Genomic DNA, 19,969 nt, shown 5'->3' with positions numbered 1-19,969 from the left:
ATCAGTTGACGTTATGACCTTTAGAATGCCCAGCGGGCAACAGGAGATCAGTAAAAAGCCAATGAGATCAAAAGTTAGCAGGTGTTCAGAGCTTACAAGCCACACACACACTTCGGTTACAGCTCTCTCCATCAGGAAACTTGATGTTTAGGGCAAGAATGTGTCTGTCCTCTAAATCTGAACTCCCCACTCAAGAATATATATGACACATGGCCAGCAAGATTGCATGCTGGGTCAACGGCCCTGCTGCTAAAGCTTTATGACCTGAGCTCAATCCGCAGACACATGATGGACAGAGCCTGCTCCCCTTCGGCTTGTCCTCTGTCCGCCACGTGTGTGCAGCTGTAAAGACATGTGGGGGGCTGGTCCCACGAGGGGCAGCGGCGGGCCACCTGAGGTCTCCACGGGAGACAGACAGATACGCCATGCAGAGAGAGTTTGGGTATAGTGTTTATTTAGTAGGCTATGGAGGGGAAAGGGAAGGGGAAGGGGAGAGAGAGGCTGAAGCTGGCTCTCCAGAAGAAGTGGAGGGGGGGGAACAGATTTGGGAGTGACCAGAGCTTGTCTCTTAAAGAGACAGGGTACCAGGTAACAGACCAGGCCAGCAGATTACAACCCTCTTTTCCCACAAATAAATAAATGTAATTTTTTTTAAAAAGAATGTTTATGACATGGACTGGGAATGAAGTTGAATGACAGAGTTTTTGATATCATGAGCAAGGCCCTGGGTTCAATCTTTGCACTGGGGAAAGGGAGCACGCGTGTACACACACACACACACGCACACGCACACGCACACGCACTATCTGTTGACACCTTCATGAGACAGACACTCCAGTTATGGCATTCTAATGTAGTATGAATAATAAAAACCTAGAGACAGATCAGATACAGGGGTTAAAGCTGAAGATCAGAAAGGCAGAGCAGTCAGCCACTAGAGAGGCCTTTTACCTCTGAATGTTCAGACCAAAGGAGCAATCCTCAGCCTGCCTAGACTGCACTGTGTCCCCAGCAAACCTCAGACTCCACGCTCCAGTGAGTTCCTGTCTCTTCCCCTTTATATTCCTCTCTCCACCCAGCTATGCCGCTCCTGTCTCTACCTAGGGAGCTGGGGTTAAAGGCATTTGACTCCCAAACACTAGGATTAAAGGTGTGACCCACCAACACCTGGTTATGTTTTTGGATAAATCTTGTGTATCCCAGAGTAACTTTGAACTCACAGAGATCCATCTGCCTGTGTCCCCCGAGTCCTGGGATTAAAGGTGTGTGCCACCCCTCCCTGGCTTCCAGTGGCTTAGCTTTGTTCTCAGATCTTCAGGCAAGCTTTATTTATTAAAATACAAATAAAATATCATTACTCTCTAAGAGTCGGAGGGTACCTGATCCCTCACACAGACACACTCCGAGCCTCTGCCACCCCTCAGGCTGAAGTCCCCTCCACAGCATTTCCATTAGCCTCAATGGTCAGGTGGTCAGTGGCCTTTCCAATGGCTTAGATCGGAGATGGAGACCTGACTCAGCTGGGTAGGGTGGGACAAGTATGCTAACTGAGGATCCGCAGCCTCCCCACCTCACTCACCTCCTCACCCCTCCCTCCCTCCCTCCCACCCTCCCTCCCTCCCTCCCTCCCTCCAGTTCAGCCTCCACAGTCCAGCTCAAGTTCAAGGTCCCCAGCTCTGCGGAAGCCTCCCTTTCTGGCAGCGGCAGCTCCACTCCACGCTCTGCTGTAAGAGGCGTCAGAGGCACACGCTCATCTGTGGTTCACAGTCAGTTCCACTTCATCCCTCACCTCCCAGGGGAGCTTCTCCAGGGCAGAGACTGCGCCTCGCTCATTCAGTCTCCAGCACCCACCTCAGTGCCTGGCGCTGGCTGGTGATTCAGTTAGGGTCTGATGACTGATGACTCTTGGTGGGAGAGCCGGCAAAGGGGAGAGGCACTAGGTGTCATGTGCCACGTACTCATGTCCACGTGTTGTCAGCTGCACTCATGCGTGCGTAGGGTGCACAGGGCAAATGGAAGACCGAGCTCCTGTCCTCACACAGCCGAGTCTCCACATAGCAGAGCCGAAAAGTAAACCAAAGAAACCTAGACCCTGAGGCCGGCTATGTAGAAAATGCCTAACAGAACTGGGGGCGGGGTTACAGAGGGTTGGAGACTGAGTGGGCCATTTAGATAGATGGGTGGGGAAAGCTTCACTGGGGACATAGGTTGGTCAGCTTTCTGTCACTAGATGACACACTTGAGATAGTCCATTTACAGAGAAGAGGTTTATTTTGACGGCAGCCTGACACACATGGGCCCCATGGCTTCAGGCCTACAGTGGCGTGCACGGTGCAGGGATGTGGGAGACAAGTACTCACCTCATGCCTAGAGAGTTAAAAGAGAGGAAGCAAACTCTTAGGTCCTACAACTTGCAGTGATGGAAGGGCCTCCAACTAGGCCCTACCTCCCTCAGTCTCCACCCCTTCCGAAGAGCCACTGTGGGCATCAAGGACATTAAATTTCCCCCTTTGGGGGCATTGAAGACCCATGCTGTAGCCTAACACTGGGGCTGGGTCCTCAGAAATGGGGATGGGCCAATTTTAGGAATAGGCAGGAAAAACAGGATAGACTCAAACAGCCTCTTCGTCAAGGCTTTCTTTCTTAAGAAAAAGATATATCTGTTTAGTGTCTGTGTGTGTCTGTGCGTGTATGTCTGTGAGTGTGTGTGTGTCTATGTGTGTCTGTGAGTATGTGTCTGTGGTGTGTGTATCTGTGAGTGTGTATCTGTGAGTGTGTGTCTGTATGTGTGTGTCTGTGTTGTTTATATGTGTCTGTGTGTGTGTCTGTGAATGTGTATCTGTGAGTGTATGTCTGTGCGTGTCTGCTTGGGTGTATCTGTGTGTATCTGTATGTCTATTTGTGCATGTTTGTTTAAGTATGTCTACGTGCGTGTATGTGCTTGAGTGTATCTGTATGTGTGCTTGAGTGTATCCGTGTGTGCGTATGTCTGTTTATGCATGTCTGCTTATGTGTGTCTATGTGTGTATGCTTGTGTGTATCTGTGTGTGTGTGTCTGTTTGTCTTCTCTGTGTGTGTAGCAGTCAGAGGACTCCTTGGAGAAGTCAGTGTTTCCTTTGCACCACGTGAGTCCCAGGGATGGAACACAGGTTATCAAACTTGATAGCATCTGTCTCTGCCCACCGAGCCATCACGCTGACCCGAGATTCATTTCTCCATCTATAAACAGTAACAGAAGCACCCATTTCTTAGGAGTGGGGTCTAACACACGGACACTCTCAGCTGGTGCAGGGCTCGCAGCAAGAACACCCTACACCATGGCCCTTACCAATTGTTGTTGTGCCATAGAAAGAGGGGCTAAGTTCTGCCGGTTCTGTCATAACGACTTCCTTGTCCAAATCCCCTGAGCCATTTGTTAAATGTTCTACTCAGGGCAACCCCTCATCTCGTCTCCCCACCCCACTCCTGTAAAGGCAATGGATGGGGAGTGACCCAGTGGGGCGTTAAGAGGAAGTCTCTTTCGGTGACAGTGGTGCTCTTGTGACTTCTGCATCCTTTCTGGATGCCTCCCATAATGGCTGTCCTAGCTGCCCTGGTGAACGTGTTGACAAGGGCCTTCCTATAACTGGACCTAGGGTAAGATCCAGCCCAGTTGGGGCTGGCTGAGACCATGGATCCCCTGCAGGCTGATAAAGGTGATGAGTTACTCAGAAAGAAAGCCGGACACCTCCGTAACTGCTGCCTTCCCGGGAGTTGGGTGCGGCCCGGCAGGTGACAGCAGGTTTGTGCCTCTCCAGAGAGAGGAAAAGGCTGCCTTTTGAGGACTTGTGTGGCTCTCCCACGTGGTTTCCTCTGCTGGGCAGGCAAGAGAGTCTTGTGTTTGTAACCAGTGCAAACAGATCCCAATTATCTCAGAAATGAAGATTTGCTTTAGTTCAAAGTCCAGAACATGTGTTCTTTGATCAAGGTCTGAGGATGTGTGTGTGTGTGTGTGTGTGTGTGTGTGTGTGTGTGTGTGTGTGTGCAGGCGATCACACAAGTCTGTACATTTGTGCTGTTGAGAGAGGACCAGCAATAACCTTGGCTTCGCAACAGCCTTGGCTTTCTGCTCTCCACCGCGGCCCTAGCTGATATGGTAATTTTATGTATTCGTGTTTTCTTGTCTGGCCTCAAATGACAACATAAGCAGAATGGTGCCGTGGCAAGTGGTGGAACAAGGGCTTAATTACAGGGACCTTTGCCCAACTGACACGCTGAAAATTGGCCCCGGATGATTCAGCAGTAATCTTGCCACTGTTCCAGAGAAAGCCCTCTCTGGGATGACGTCATGTCTCGCCCCACCCACCGCTCCTGCTTGCCTCTCCTCTCCAGAACCCCAGTCCCATCTGTGGAGCTCAGAGCTGCCATCTGCATTGCAACGAATATGCATTTTATTACGGAAATAGCATTCCTGTGTCCAGTGGGGCCCCTCTAGCACTTCACATTTAATAGCTGCCAGAAAAGGAGGAAATCCCAGCCCCATGGGATGACCAGGGTCATATCCCAATCTCTGTCTGCTGCCTCCTGTATGTGGAACTGGGCATTTATTTCTGCACCCCATGAATCTTTATACTTTGAGGGAAAAAGATTGGTTTAACTTGATCACCGGGATTCAAGGCACATGGCTAGCGTGGCTACGCAGAAAGCCAGAAAGCCTAGAGTGGCTACGCAGAAAGCGTCACAGAGTGCGGAGGACTCGAGCAGTACCTGGTGTCTATGCGTGGCTCATGCAGGCTTTGGATCGCCTTTTCCCACTTCACCAGCCCGCCCCCCTCCCTTCCTATGTCCAATAAAACCAGATGGGGGTTTGTGAGAGGCGCCATTGTCTTCACCTACTAGTTTTGGTTTGCCTTGCTACTTCTGGAGAGAGCCATTTTATTTCCATCATCCACCTTGCAGAGCAGCGGAAAAAGAGCTGGGGTGGGTAACGCTGGCAGAAAGAGACCCAAAGAATGGATCTCAGCTTCCGTTTTCCGCCTCTGAACGTTGCTGTGATGGAGGGTGCCCTGGCAGCCAGTTTGCGAATGAGGAGAGAAAAATGAAAAAGAGGGTGAAGGTTTAGATCCTCGACACTGCCAGGAGGCCACAGACCAAAGCTAACAGAGCTGCCTCGTCTGAAGGCTTCCTGTCATAGAAGTGAATAAATTCTTTGCCACATGAACTAGGTGGACCAAGGCTTTCTGTCCCTTAAGTGCTGCAAGCATCATCGCCCGTGACAGTGGCTCTTCAAGCCTTTGGACCATAAATCAAGAAGTATGTTCAGTCTTGGTACCGTGTAGGATGTGTGTGCAAGGAATGCATCCTGCGGTGTTCTCTGCTCTGCCGCTTCAGTTTTTAGAATTCAGGTCATGACCCATTAAAGTGATCGCAAAGCTCACGGTTGGGTCGTGACCCACATTTCCGAGAACATTAAGTCATAGGGGATGCAAACTGCAGGAATATCATAGAAAATGCAACCCGGTGTCAGAAAGGCAGGGCCATGGAGTGTCAGCACAGGAACGAGCTGTCGCTTTGAACTGGAAAGCACACATTTTTATTAGGGGAAGAAGTAGAGAGCTGGGGATTCATAGAACGACAGGAACCGTGACGGAGCGGCAGAAAACACCAGTGTGTTTCAAGAGTAGTAAGTACGCCTGGCTCAAGGTTGAAGACGGTGACAGGTTGGGGCAAGGTCACGTGTGAGGCCACCAATGAGGTCACTGGGAAAGGTTGGTTTCGGGACATTTAAAATGGCAGCAAGTGTACATTGGTCAGGTCTGCATCTCATTAGTCAGGGACACAGGAGGAGCTTCAGGCACAAAGTGGATGAGGAGACCAGTGTCCCCACCCATCATTGCTCTGCCTGTAGCCACGGCAAAGCCACTACTGGGGTCTCCAACTGCGGAGTTGTTGTCGATGCTGAACAGAGCTTGGTCTGATCCTGAGCTTCCTCCAGATAAAACCAAGCAGGAGCAGCAGCCCTTCAAAGCAGAAAGGCTATAAGTCCTGGCCTTTTGTTCTTGCTTCCACTGCCTTCTAGAAAATTCTTATCATGTGAGATCCAGACCCCACAGGCAGGCGGGGCTGGGCTATTTGATTCCTCTACTTAAAAGAAAACAAAGTCGAGGAGGAGGAATTGAAAGCTCTGGTTAAATCCGGGGTTTGCATTATCTAAGATTTGAATTACCCACATCCTTCCTTCCCTGCTCTCTCCCTGAAGAGCAAAGGTTGACTCTTCAAATGGAAATGAACGGGCACTCCTCTGTAGCCAGTGGAAAACCAGAGTGGTATTTTCCTTGGAGTCCACTATCGCGGACGTTGAGTACCAATTTCCTTCAAGTCCGTGGACACATCAGTTTCCTAAACAGCATTCTTACCCCGCAGTGGACATCCTTGCTGGTTTTGGCAAAGCACTCCTTGCTTTTCTACCTCACTGGCTTCACAGAGATGAAGAAAGCCACTGTTCTGGCTAGTTTTATGTCAACTTGAAACAAGCTGGAGTTATCTAAAAGGAGGGAACCACAAATGCTTCCATAAGAACCTGCTGTAGGCATTGTCTTAATTAGTGATTGATGAGGAGAGCCCAGCCCGTTGTGGGTGGTGCCGTCCCAGGGCTGGTGGTCCTGGGTTCTATAAGAAAGCAGGCCTGAACAAAGCATGAGGAGCAAGTCAGTAAGCAGCTCTTCTCCATGGCCTCTGCATCAGCTTCTGCCTCCGGGGTCCTGCCCTGTGAGAGTTCTTGCTTCAGTGATGGACTGCAGTGTGGAAGTATCAGCCCAATAAACGTTTTTCTCCCCAGCTTGCTCTTTGTCACCCTTTCGCTGCCCGCTGCCCGCTAATGCTAGCATTGTGCTTGGAGCGTGAGACATCCTCCAGAGCCTTGGGGCACGGGCTCGCTGCCTGCTGCCAGATGCGCTTTGACCAGCTGCTCAGGTTTCTGGTCTGATCAATGGATTGATTTCTTGATGAAGCCATGAAATGATGGCACATTTGGGAGGAGGTGAAGTGCAGGAGTTGAGGTGAGAGGAAGTAGGTCACCAACCTGCCAAACTCTTGATTTCGGCAAAAGCTTTTAAAGTTTCTAACATCCCAGTGCTTGTTTTAGCCACAGTGGTGGAGGCCTGTCAGGGACTGTTCTCCATCCGCTTGGATAACCAAGCCTTGCTTACAATGCGAGAGAGGAGAAGAGCCTGACAGGAGATCTCCCTCGCAGCTTCCTGCCTTCGCAGTGACCCAGCCTGAGCGCGCCGTCACGGGACCTGAGGGACCATTCTGGAGAGCTGTCCCTCCAGAATCCAGACTCTCACTTCTGCTTGTGGGAGGTGCAGTAACCACCACGTCCTGGTACCTGTCCTCCTTCACCTGGGCACAGACTTCGGAAGGCGGGTGTTGTTCTCAGCCTAAGGTGGTAGACCTTTGCATCCCCACAGTGACAGTTTCTGTCAGGTTCACTGTCGCTCTTTTCTTCATCCCGGACTAAGATTCCTGGGTTCGGGCAGTCCTCCTCTGCTCTCCTTCTGAGACACAGGAGCTGTGGACACGTGAGAGCCGCCACACTTGTCCCCAACGAATCGTTTTCCCTCACTACATAGAAAGAAATTTATAGTCTAATCCAGCATGAGTCATTTCTTTCTGTCTTTTTAGACAAGAGACAGGGGCTCACTTCTCAGGGGGTGTGCGCTGTGGCTGCTCACTTCTGGCGGCTCATTGTGAGCTGTGAAGAGGTTTTCCAACTCCAGGACGAGTATGAGAATGTTAGCGAGTTACCAGGAGCACTTCCAACGTGCCAGGAACATCACTGAGGCTGACGCTAGAGACATTGACAGAATGGCTTTTGTATCTTAGTTAGATTTCTTTTGGCAGAAAATAGCAGGAATTCAACCCAGTTAAAGCAACAACAGCAAGGGAAGTCACTGGTGGCTGGCAGCACAGGACGGGCCATGAACTGGGATTGCTGCTAGGCTGAGTCTCGGGGGCTGACCGAGCCCTAGGTCTTCCCGCGAGGCTCTGCCTGCCCAGCAGACACTTCAACAGGACTTTTCGGAGCCCTAGGCACCAGCACAACCTCAGGCCCCCAAGTGATTCCCCCTAGAGTCTGACCTCATGGGTAGCTGTTGCCTGCACTTTTCTGTGAACACCCGAACCTCGAAACAGGCACGCGCTTTCCCGAACCGAGCCCACGAGAACGGATTAATATCCTAAAGGGTTGAAACACACAGACACAGGAGACCGGCTCATTCACCAAGTGAGCAGATGGCAAATGGCAACTTTATTAAGCATAAGTCGGGTATATATATGGTGGGGCAGAAAGACACCAGCCTCCCATCAGGAACAGGGAAAGAGAAAAATCAGGCGACTGCACCCAAGGTCGGAGAGCAGCTGATCAGAGAAAGAGGAAGCCAGGTGGCCATGCTCAGGGTCAGAGAGCAGCTGACCCGGGAACCTTGCCTGCGGCAGAACCTTGCTTGCAGGTGGAATTACCTTAACAGAAGAGGGAGAGTTCTCTCTAAGCTACACCCTCAGGCAGCGGAGCAGAGGAACCAGGAAGCAGAACATCCCTGCATAGCGCCTCGAGCAAAATGGGGAAAGACCTGTGTACCTACAGGTAGCACCACAGTGGGGGTCTCATGATCACTCATCTCTGCTTCCTTCTCCAGCCTCCTGGGCATCCATGGTGCTGCCTTGTTGGGCCCTTCACAGGCATTTATTCCCATGAGTGTTTCTGGGGGCTGAGGAGCAAACCTACCCCGAGAGCCAGAAGCCTGACTTTGAATGGAGACAAGGCAGCTCCCCTCAGAAGTGTGAGGGTAGAGCTGGAGGACCCCGCTGGCATCATACATATAACAGAGGACCATTTACGCTTCACCTTGGCTGGCAGCTCGCGGTCAGCATTGCTGCTCTGGCCATTCCCTCCTGCCCCCATCTATTAAGATGTGATCTCTTATCCTCTAGTCCTTCAGCCTCTGCTGTTGGTGAGGCGAACTGCCGGGATGGTGCCAAGAGATGTCTCTCAGCAGCCCAGATGAAGCTACAGATCCTCTCTGATGTCTATCCTGATTCCCTGTCATGCTCACAGAAACCCACCCTGCATGTTAACTCTTGACACTCAGGAATGGTCTTCCAATGATGTCACCTCCAGTATGTGCATACATCCTTAGTGCATGCTCAGCCTTTCAAATACACACAGAAATCCGGGTTTCCATTTTCTCACACTTCTGACTCTTCTCGTCTCCTTTGCTTGGCTATCTTTGAGTAGAGGAAATGCTTGGAGAACCCATCATCCCCCCGCCCAAATACGACTGTCACTACATAAGGATTCATTCCTCAGAGGTCCTCATCTACTCCTGACTTGCACCTGTGATGTGGGATTCCCCTCTGTATGCTGTGAATATGTTTTATTACCATTGGTTAATAAAGAAGCTGCTTTGGGCCTACAGCAGGGCAGAATAGAGCAAGCTGGAATTCCAAACAGAAATAGAGGAGAAAAGAAAGCAGAGTCAGAGAAATGTCATGTAGCTGCTAAAGGAGACAGACACCGCCAAACCTTGCTGGTAAACCACGAGCCTCGTGATAATACACAGAATAATAGAAATGGGTTAAGATGTAAGAACTAGCTAGAAATATGCTTAAGCTATTGGCCAAACAGTATTGTAGTTAATACAGTTTCTATGTGATTTACTCGGGTCTGGGCTCCCAGGAAATGCACAAGTAACCTCCATCTACACATCTGCAGGCTCTCCTTTGGAAACCAGATGTGAAGAACAACAAAACACTTTTCCAACTTCTCATCCACTCTTTCCTCCACCAGTCTGAAGGCAGGACACCCGAGGAGAGCACACATTGTAAGTACCACGTGAGTGACTAATGAACAGCACCGCCAAATAGTCCCACAGGTGCACATCTGCAACCCAACCCCTACCCCCCGCACATAGCCCATTCCCATGGCCCTGTCATTATACCTTTTTCTGAATTTGCTGACTGTAAGGTTCACCAAATTCTGGGTACACATCGAGCAGTTCATTTTAATCTTTGTGTTTTCCAACCGGCTAAAGCCATTGTTGCAACAAGATAGATGTATGACAGAGGAAATGGTTGCAGAGCTGCTTCCGGGAGAGAGACCCGGAAGAAGGCATTGTCCTTCTGTATGTTGCCTCTGGAGTTTTGATTGATATATGGTCTATTAAATAGATACCTCACAGGTATTTTTTGTGTGCTCTTCCTGTTCTGTGTGCTCTTGCCGCAATTTTAGATGCAGCGAAAAGGGCCCCCAATGACTGTCTCCTTCCACTGGGTGGAGGAACACCCTCAACCAGCACAACCCCAAGGACCAGGGCTTATGGCTTTCAAAAAGATTTATCACCGTTTTCCTTCCCAGCCATCACCACCTCCCCTCCCTGCCTGGGCAGGAAGCCACCTGCCAGAGCAGCGGTCACTGCTGGGGTCACACTCTCCACGTGTGTGCCATTTCGGGATCCAACTCTCGCGCGGGGCCGCAGCTTCCTCCGCGGTGGTCTTTGAAAGCGCTCTGTTTTCCCAGCTGTTCTGCAAGCCTTTGTTGGTGAATGCAGCCTTACACATAGCTTTCCAAAATTACCAGGGCTAAGACATTCTTTCCACCCACGGCATCCGCGCTGACCCCAGCACCATTTGTCAATGCAAACCCATCCCCCCCACACACCAGTGTGTCTCACTCTATGTAAAAAAGCTGTGTGCATCACCCTAGGCCCATGAATGGCTCTGGAAGGGGTCATGGGGCACACCCAGGACAGTTTGCTCCATTCTGAATCCCACATAAATAGACTCAGGCAGCGTGTCCTCTCTTTCTGAGAGCAGTGACCTTTGATCAACACACTGCCCCCACAAGTGCAGGAGGCACACCAACAGAAACTCTTCCTTGCCAGTGGATTTCCGATGTACAAATGAAAAAGACACGTGTGTGCATGTCTGGTCTCTTCCTGATGGCCTCACCCGTTTCCAGGCGTTGACGGTTATCACCAGGCCACTGTAGGCGTTCTTGCGGCAGGCATCTTTCAGGAGTGTGCCGTCATTTCTCTTTGGTGCCCACGAAGGAGGAAAGCTGTTGTCATGGCAGTGTGGGTCCAGCTTCACCATAAACTGCCGGTCTTCCGAGTAGTGTCTTGAAGACACACTCCAGTACGTGTTTCCTCCTCACGACAGCCATGAGAGTCCGTCAGTCAGCTCCCGCATGCTTTCTGAGCAGCGATTCTAGGCCGGGCCCTGTTTTAGGAAAGAAATACAGCAAAGACAAGACACATAAGACTCCTTTTCTGGACACGCCTCCACAGAGGAGATGAGGAAAACCCCCGAGTAAGTGAAGAAGGCAGCCTCAGGGGTCAGCCATGCTGTGAAGATGGAACCCCGTCGCGGAACACGGCCACCGTGCGCTGCTTGCGCTGCTTCCGTGGTCCCTGTCGGAGAGCACCTGGAAGGTGAGCTATGGCTGTGCACAGCTGGGGACAAGTGCCTGGACAGGAGGCTTGCCGACAGGAGCCACAGCTTGGTGGGTCTGGGGAGACAACAGATGCACGAAGCTGGCGCAGTCACTCGACTAAAGAACAGATGCTGAGAGGCTGCGACTTTTCTGCTACGTTGCCGGCCCTGTTCTAGGCTCTGGAGATCCCGCCGGGAGGGAAGCATGGAAAGATACTTCTGTTGTGAGACAAAGAGGTAAGGTAGCCAGGGTAGCGGGGAGAGCCCGGAGGAGTGAACAAAGGCCAAAGGTCAAGTAGGATTGTATAGAAAGGAGCGAGAGTTTCCCTGGAGTCATGGTGGAAGGCACAGAAGAGGTTTGTTTGTCTCTGTCTCTGTCTCTGTCTCTGTCTCTGTCTCTCTCTCTCTCTGTGTGTGTGTGTGTATGATTGCAGGTACACAGTATATCTATACAGGTAAGAAGTTACCCCCTTTTGGTCCTTGACTTCCACCTTGTTTGAGATAGGGTCTCTAGCTGTCCACTGCTGAGGGCCCATGAGCTTCAGGGAATCAGTTCTCTCATCTCTGCCGCCCATCACCTCACGGGAGCACCGCGGGTACAGCCTCTGCAACTGTGTGCAGCCGTGCATGGGTGCCGGGGCTCTGAACTCAGATCTCCATGCTTGCGCAGCCGCTGTCTTACCCATGGACTCATCTTCTCCGCCCATCATGGAAGAACTGTCAGCAGAGGTGAGAATGATGGATTAGCCAGGAAGCAAGAACGGAGGCAAAAAGATCCGCTGGTGTCTCAGGCTAAGGATTGCAAGCTGATGACAGCCTCGGCTGTGGGAGCCATGACGATGTTTGCACAGAGGACGCAGCGTGGCGGTTGACTGGACAAGCTGTAGTGATAGATTAATTACAAGGTGAATAAAAGCTTAGCAATAAATATTACATTTATCGTATTAATTATATTAAATATTATATAATAGGTTTTATGCCTCCCAATAATAATTTCTCCACTAATACAATAAGCCAGATGAAGTTGAATTGAAAACGTATAACAATAGGTTTATTGAAAGCAACTCCCGGGCTGGTTCCCTGGTCCCAGAGATGGAGGCCAGAGAAGTCTCACCCCAAACTAAAGCAGGGAGAGTTTATAGTTTGTGGACAGGGGTGATGACGTGTCTGCCACAAGCTGGGTTTGTGCCAAGGGTGGTCAGAGCTGAGCAGGGCTAAGGTGGGAACGGGGGCAGTTGGCAGCTTCAGAGGAGGGTGCTGCTGTAATGGTGAACGCAGAACTGGACATTTTGGTGCCTTCCCTTTGGTTGGAGATTCTCTGGGTGGGCGGGGTTTGGAGAGGGGAGGAGAGAGAGAGAGAGAGAAAGAGAGAGAGAGAGAGAGAGAGAGAGAGAAAGAGAGAGGCGAATGGGGCTTTTTGGATTGTGCAGGGGCAAGCTGGAGGCGCCAACCAAACATCGTTCTAATATATATAATTGTAATTGCACAGTATTTATTATATCACACTTATTTTAATAAAGTATACATTTATAGCATAAAAATTAATAAAAATAAAAAATAAACCAAATCCAGCTTAAATTCTAGTCATTTGGCCTGAGCAGACGGCAGCACCAAGACTGGGAAGACTGGGAGGACTGGGTGGACTGGGAGGATTGGGAGGACTGGGAGGACTGGGCACGAGGAACCGAGAAGGATCAGCAATGGCTCCATTTGCTAACTGGAGGCACAGACAAATGTCCAAATGGGGAGTTCACTCAGAGGAGAGAGCCAGATTGAAGACATGCTGGAGTCATCAGCACATAGGTGGCTTTGAAAGCTGACCAGTGTGGCCTCCTGGGAGAAAGCTGGCCAAGAAGAGGATGAAGATGTCAAGGAATAGCTGAGAACTCAAGGATCCATTTTACAGATGGGAAAACTGAGACTCTGAGAAGCTAAGCAAATTGTTCAAGGTCACAGTAGGATGAAGCTTGTCTTACTCCAGGGTCAGCATACTCTCATACCTGTACTTCACTTCAGTGCCTCTAGTTCCTTGGCTCTGCCACTTAGATGTCCTGTAATCTCAAGCAAATTAGCCTCTGGGCAGCTCATTTCCCTGTCTGTGAAGGGAGAGTCATGATAACTACACACACCACTTAGGGCATGAGTATAAAATGAACTTAATAGAAATGTTTTGAACTGTGGCTCCTCACAGGGACAGTGGTTCGTGGTGTTATATAAGGGAGTCACAGGGTAAGAGGCTCCAAGTCTCACGTGTTGGAAAAGCCAAGAAGCTCCATGTCTGCACAGCCCAGGAAGCTGGCTCCATTGCCACTGTGCGGGCCGGGCGCGGTGGAGGACAGGCCTGCCTGAGAGAGAAGCTCTTTGATGCTTGTTACCAGGGCAACCTTTGGTCCTGGATAAATCCAGCCTCGTCCTTATGCAAGTGAACTGTGATGACGTCTTTCTACTTCGGCCGTAGAGACAGATTCTTCCTATGAGCCCTATATGGTGTGTGAGCTGAGAGACAGAGAGCCAGTGCCTCCACGTGAGCCCTTGGTCCCTTGCTGTCTTGGTTGGCCCATCTGGGAACTCTCTTTGGTAATGGGTCAGGATGGTGCCTACTGGTTCCTTAAGCTTGCTGGTGTTGGGTCCCTCGCAGCCATAAAAGTGTAGCCAGTCAATCTTAGGTTTACCAGCGTTCATTTCACAGTCTTACCAGAGACTCTTCAGGGAAGAATTAAGGGTTAACTGTTTTGTGAATGATGAATCTAGAAAATTGAAAGTTTCAGGGTGTAAAGTGCTTGCTACACAAACACAGAGATGTGAGTTTGATTCCCAACGTCACTGTGGAAAGCTGGGAGCGAACGCTGGTGTGCACGTATAGCTTCAGCCCCGGGAAGGTGGAGGCAGGAGGATTCCTGGGACTTGCTGGCCAATCTAGCCAGATTGGTGGGCCTCAGGTCCCAGTGAGAGACCTTGCTTACAAAACGGTAAACATCCTCTAACAAATTACATCCAAGTTTGACCTATGGCCTCTACACACACAGACACATGCACTCATGCGCACACATACAGATGCATACACACATTCACGCACACATGCATGTATACACATGCACACCCAAGCATGCACACATGAACACACATACATGCACACATATATGCACGCACACGTACACACACATGCATGCACATGTACACACATGCAAGCATGCACGCATGCACACGTACACATACACACAGGCACACACATGTACACATATAGACACATACAAATGCCTACCTCAGTCACTTAGGTTTACTCTCACAGGCTCCTCCAGGAAAAGGACAGTGAAAACAAGCCAGAATTTCCTAACCTCCCTCAGGACTCATCTCCTGGGTCCTTCCCATAGCCCTGGGACAGTTTGACCTGGAAGCACAGAGCCCTTCAGCCAGGCACAGGGCTGGAGCCGCGTGAGGACACGCTTGCATTGACCTACTTGCCTTTAGAAAGCAAGAAGGAAAGGAGGGAGGCTATGCTCTCCCTACACCTCAGATCTGACAGCCCAGCTATTCAAAGCTCCACAGCACGGAGGTTTTGATTAGGGTAGAGAGAACAGGCCCAGGAGGCCCAGACCCAGCAGCAAATGTGGGTTTGAAGTGTTATTCTTGGCTCACTGGGCCAGTGTCTCCATTGTTCTCAGGGCCTGGAGCAGACACATTAGAAAAGGGTAACTCTCTCAGTGCCACGCGGGCGCTTCTGTCTGGTTAGCCTGGGAGATTCTGGAGTCCGAAGGAGGGAATCAGCAGCGAGCCCATCAAGCCAGGCTGCAGAGCAGGCTCAGGTTGGCACTGGGCGTGGCAGCTCCTTCATTACCGTGGTGGTGGTGGTGCTGGCGGCTACAATCAGCCTTCGGGAAGATGCTAACGAGCTCCCATCTGGAGCAGATGGTAGAAGGCTAGCTTTTGATTTCTCTTCTTCTGCTGTTTTTTCTTTCAAAAAAAAAAAAAGTGCTAACCAAGACGCTCTTTCTTGTGCTTGATTTTAACAAAGCCACATATGAAATTTTAACCGTTTTTAACCTGACTTCCCTCAGATCCTGAATTCAAGGAGAACAGCGTCTTGGAAGACAGCCCCTGCATCTTTCCTCTGCCTCTTCCGTGCTCCTTGCACCTTCCCCTGCTAGCACAGAGGGATCAGATGGGAGCCGAGAGGGCTGATATTCACCAGCGCTCAAGGACCCTGGAGTGTGGATTTCATTTTCTTTCCGTCTGAAACAGGCAGAGATTATTATGCTTTGGGTAGTTTTTATTCCCCCTTAAGACCAATAGATGCACTTCCCTGACATGCACACTCACACATGAACTCATGAAGTGAATCACTGCAGTTTGCCAGATCCCTTCGGTGCCCAACTAAACAACACCCAGGCATTATTTTAGCCCTAACCCTTATTTCCTTAAACTTCATATTCTGTCTGAAAGCAGGTGCTGTGATCAGCCCATTTCCACAGATGAGGAACTTATCCAAGATCAAATGGCCAGGAAGAGACAGAACCCAAAGTCAGAGCTCTTGGTGATGCGTCCTTCTATCTTCCCCGAGTACGTGGATGCACGGTTGGCGTCTCCAGGATTTCAGGCATTTGTCCTGATTCTGAATTGCTTGGGGGTGAAATGTTTAGTGGCTCACTGGTGGAAAGGGACTCGAGCAATATACAGAGGTGTTGTTCCGAGTTCCGGGATGGAGGGAAGAATGGCCATAGTGCAGGGAGGCTCCGCATAGAAACTACCCGAGAATGTGATGGCTTAAACTCAAAGCCATTGTTGCTTTGTGCTCTGTGCGCCAGGGCTCCGGGCAGAGTGTCAGCATCACTGCAGGTGAGATGGGTGGTAGACTGTCTAGCCAGAGCCTTTCTCGGAGCTCACACAACTCAGGGGATTGACGCTGCCCACCGGCTCTGCCGAGGTCTAAGCAGAAACCACATCTTTCTGTTTCATTCTTTGAGGACTCGTCCAGTCAAAGGGCCAGCTGAAATTCAAGGGAGGTGGAACAGATTCCTTCAGATGGCTCAGTGACCTGTATGTAAACATCTCTGCAGGCAATCTACCCTGCATGGTGTCTTGGCAGTGGCAGATGGCCAAGTGTTAGAAAAGCCCACCGTGGCCGCTTTGCTGGGAGGGAAGAATTCTCCTAGAGATCACATCACCCTCATTCTCAGCTCTACAAGCTGAGAAGGTGTTTGTGGGCACGGACTGGCATCACACATCTGTTCCTTCGGGCAATGACAGTCAGTGGTTCTCTGACCATTGAGTCCAGTGCAGAGGCAACACCCTCCCTTGACTCAAGCAGTCTGCACACACTGTCTGCCAAGACAGACTGTGGGCAAAGGGAAGGGGCTGTCTACCCCGTAGAGTACTCAGAGGCCATGTGCCAGGATGTCGCAGTGATGGCCAAGGGTGGAAGGCGAAACTAACCTCGTCTGCCAAAAATAACCAACTCATGTCCCCTAACGAAACCAAGCCAATGCCCCCTCAGAAAACCCAGGAGGGACCCTAAGGACATTCAGGCCCTAACTAACAGGGCATTTACAACCGTCTTACATAACACATTCAAGGTGAAATGTAGGAATGGAACCTGGTGTCCTGGTCAAGGTTTTTACTGCTGCAATGAAACACCACGACCAAAAGAGACTTTTGTCTTAGCTAGGGTGTCTATTGTTGTGAAGAGACACCATGACTACGGCAACTCTTATAAAGGAAAACATTTCATTGGAGCTGGCTGACAGTTTGGAGGTTTAGATCATTATCATTATGGCAGGAAACATGGTGACATGCAGGGAGACAGGTGCTGGAGAGGTAGCCAAGAGTTCTCCAGCTGAATCCACCTCAGGAAGAGACAGCGAGCCACTAGGCCTGGCTTGATCTTTTGAAACCTCAAAGCCCAGTGGCACACTTCCTCCAACAAGGCCACACTTCCTAATAGGGCCGCTCGCTATGGGCCCTTTTCATTCAGACCACCACAGGGAGGAAAGGGTTTACCTGATTGACCTTCCAAATCACTGTTCATTGTTGAAAGAGTTCAGGACAGAAACTCAAATAAGGCAGGAACCGGGAGGCAGGAACTGATGCAGATACCATGGAGGGGTCCTGCTTACTGGCTTCTTCATCATGGATTTCTCAGAACCCAGGCACCATTCACGATGGGCTGGGCCCTCCCCCATCAATCACTGAGAAAATGCCTTACGGCTGCATCTTATGAAGGCCTTTTTTTCAATGAAGGTTCCCTCCTTTCAGATTACTCTAGCTTGTGGCAAGTTGAAGTAAAACTAGTTGGCACAGCTCAGATGGAAAAATAGAGTGGACCCTGAGCAGCGGGAGAATAACTGCTGGTCCAGGGGCAGCCTAAGAGCTGGAGAAGGCTGAGGCCCGGAGAAGGGAGGCGCGGACCCAGTCTGCAGTCTCTTGTTGTCCTCACACCGATAATGAATACTACGTGAGCATCAGACAGCCTGTCCGGCATTTTTGCTTGGTGACGAGAATTCAAGAAGGACACTGTCCTTACCATCAAAAAAGCCTTCTGTTCGGACAGGGTTGTGGGAGGGCATACCGAGCAAGCCCCACTATAGGGCTGCAGGATCCAAATGTACTCAGGAAGCTTGGCTGGGGGGTTAGGACAGGAGCCCTACATGTCAGCTTTGGGTCTCTTGAGTGATGCCTGTGGAGTGAGTCTATTAGCAAACTTTAAAAACAAACAGACAAACAAACAAAAACTGGCATACGGAGCCATCCACCGGAGCCTGCACAGCGGGAGGTGTTCAGGGAGTCTCACCCCCACAGCCTGAGGAAGGTGATGATCTTTAGAAACGAGCCTCCGGTTTCTAATGTCTTCTCTAGGTGGTCTCAGGAGAGCTAAGACTCCATCAGCAGCGTACCTGGGAAGCTCTTGGTTAGGTAGTCATAGGAGTGGTTAAAGCAGGTGTGCAGATTTGAGAAGAGCTCCAAGATAGACAAACATGGGAGTTACTTAAAATTTCCAGTCTCCGGCTGGCCATGTTCCTGATGGATAGCAAGCACTGCCTTCCAAGGAGGCGTCGGCCACTGATCGGAGGTCGCATTGCATCCTCGTGTGCCGTCCTCACACTGGTCCTGTGAGGTGGCCATGACAGTTAGCAACCCCACTTTACGGAAAAAGAAACGATGCGCAGAGCATAATTGCCTTTGCCCAGTGTCGCAGAACTACCAAAGGGGAAGAGTCAGGACTTTGTTCATACTGCCAAGCACTCTCCCACTGAGCTGGTCCCTGAGACACCCTTTCCTTTGGGAGGCTAAAACAAGACAGTCCCCTCTCCTGGCTCTGCTCCCCATCCTTGCATTTATACCAGAATCTTGTTAGAGACAGAAGGTGTACCGGTCTCCTCCTCAGTCCACTGCACCAAAGCCTGCGCCCAACACGCCGCAGGGTGCTTATTTGGTGATTTTCCCTCCTGGCCCAAAGGGCACTACCTAGGGAACCCTCCCTACCCAAGGGCAGGGTCATACACTCTGAGTGGTCTGGGTCGGTGAGTCTGGGTGCAGACAGGCATCCGGGTTTTTATAGCGCCGCCCCCAGGAGAGTCTCGTGGACTTCAACCTCTGCTGTCCACTGAGCAGAATCAAGGTGGTGGCAGAGCTGGGCAGTGATGTCACTGCTGCAGAGCCCAAAGCGGGATGGGGGCGTGCAAACAGCTTCAGAGAGGATGCCATGGTAACAGGCTAGTGCACGACAGTGGAGGGGACTCCTGGGCAGCTCTATCGGCTATGGCAGCAAAGTTGGAAGGGGTGACCTTTCCGCGTGCCCGGCGCTTCGCGCGCGCGGAGCATAGGGTGCAGCGGTACGCGCAGGCGCAGAGGTAGGGGAGCCGCGGGGCGGCGGCCGGTGGGGCGGGGTGACTCAGCGCGCGGAGGCGGTGCGGGGGCGGCGGGCGACCGGGAGCCAACCGCAGCCGCAGCGGGCCCAGCCTGCCTGGCAACAGTCAGCACCTCCCTCCCGGTGCGGAGGGTGGAGAAGGAGAGGGGGGGAGCTGGGCGGCCCGCAGGTGGGGCGCGGTGGCGTAGCTTTGTCCCCGCACGGCCCGAGGCTGTGCGCCGCCCGCCAAGGCTGAGTCACGGCCGGCTGTGTGGCCAGATGGCCCCACCCGCAAGGCTGCGGCCCTCGGCTGAGCATTGGAAGGGATAGAGAGAGAGAGCAAGGTGGCTTCTGTGCAGCGCCCCCGGGATGGAGAGGTCCAGCCACCCACAGCTAGCGTGGGTTAGAAAGCCCGTAGCAGCTGCTACCCGATAGTCCACGCGAAAGGGAGCGTGTTCTAAGATGTGCAAGGGGTTGGGGGACAAAGCTCAGACAAACCCGGAGCAGAGGGGTCCAGGCAGGTTCCTCCCTGCGGCTCTTCTGCTCCACACGTGCCCAGGGCCTTCTTGAGGATGAGAAAGAAATGTAGAGCCCCCTACCCTGTTCAGTAAAAGCGGGGACAGCCAGGACACCTGCATTTTAACAAGAATCCCAGCCCTT

At 51.3% G+C, this 19,969-nt stretch overlaps 1 long non-coding RNA gene across 1 annotated transcript; it reads right to left on the bottom strand.

Moving 5' to 3' along the window:
- Window positions 1-10,020: 10,020 nt before the first annotated feature.
- On the bottom strand, window positions 10,021-18,974 carry LOC125415241 (uncharacterized). The gene is made up of 3 exons (XR_007236575.3): window positions 17,464-18,974; window positions 12,152-12,350; window positions 10,021-11,256 (listed from the first exon to the last, which is right to left on the bottom strand). It is a non-coding gene; the product is annotated as an uncharacterized LOC125415241 (long non-coding RNA).
- Window positions 18,975-19,969: the final 995 nt, after the last annotated feature.

This window comes from Myodes glareolus, chromosome 19 (assembly GCF_982192425.1).
Source record: "Myodes glareolus chromosome 19, mMyoGla1.1, whole genome shotgun sequence".
Lineage (NCBI taxonomy): Eukaryota > Metazoa > Chordata > Mammalia > Rodentia > Cricetidae > Myodes > Myodes glareolus.
Note: the sequence above shows the minus strand (reverse complement) of the source record. Positions and strands in the feature narration are given on the sequence as shown.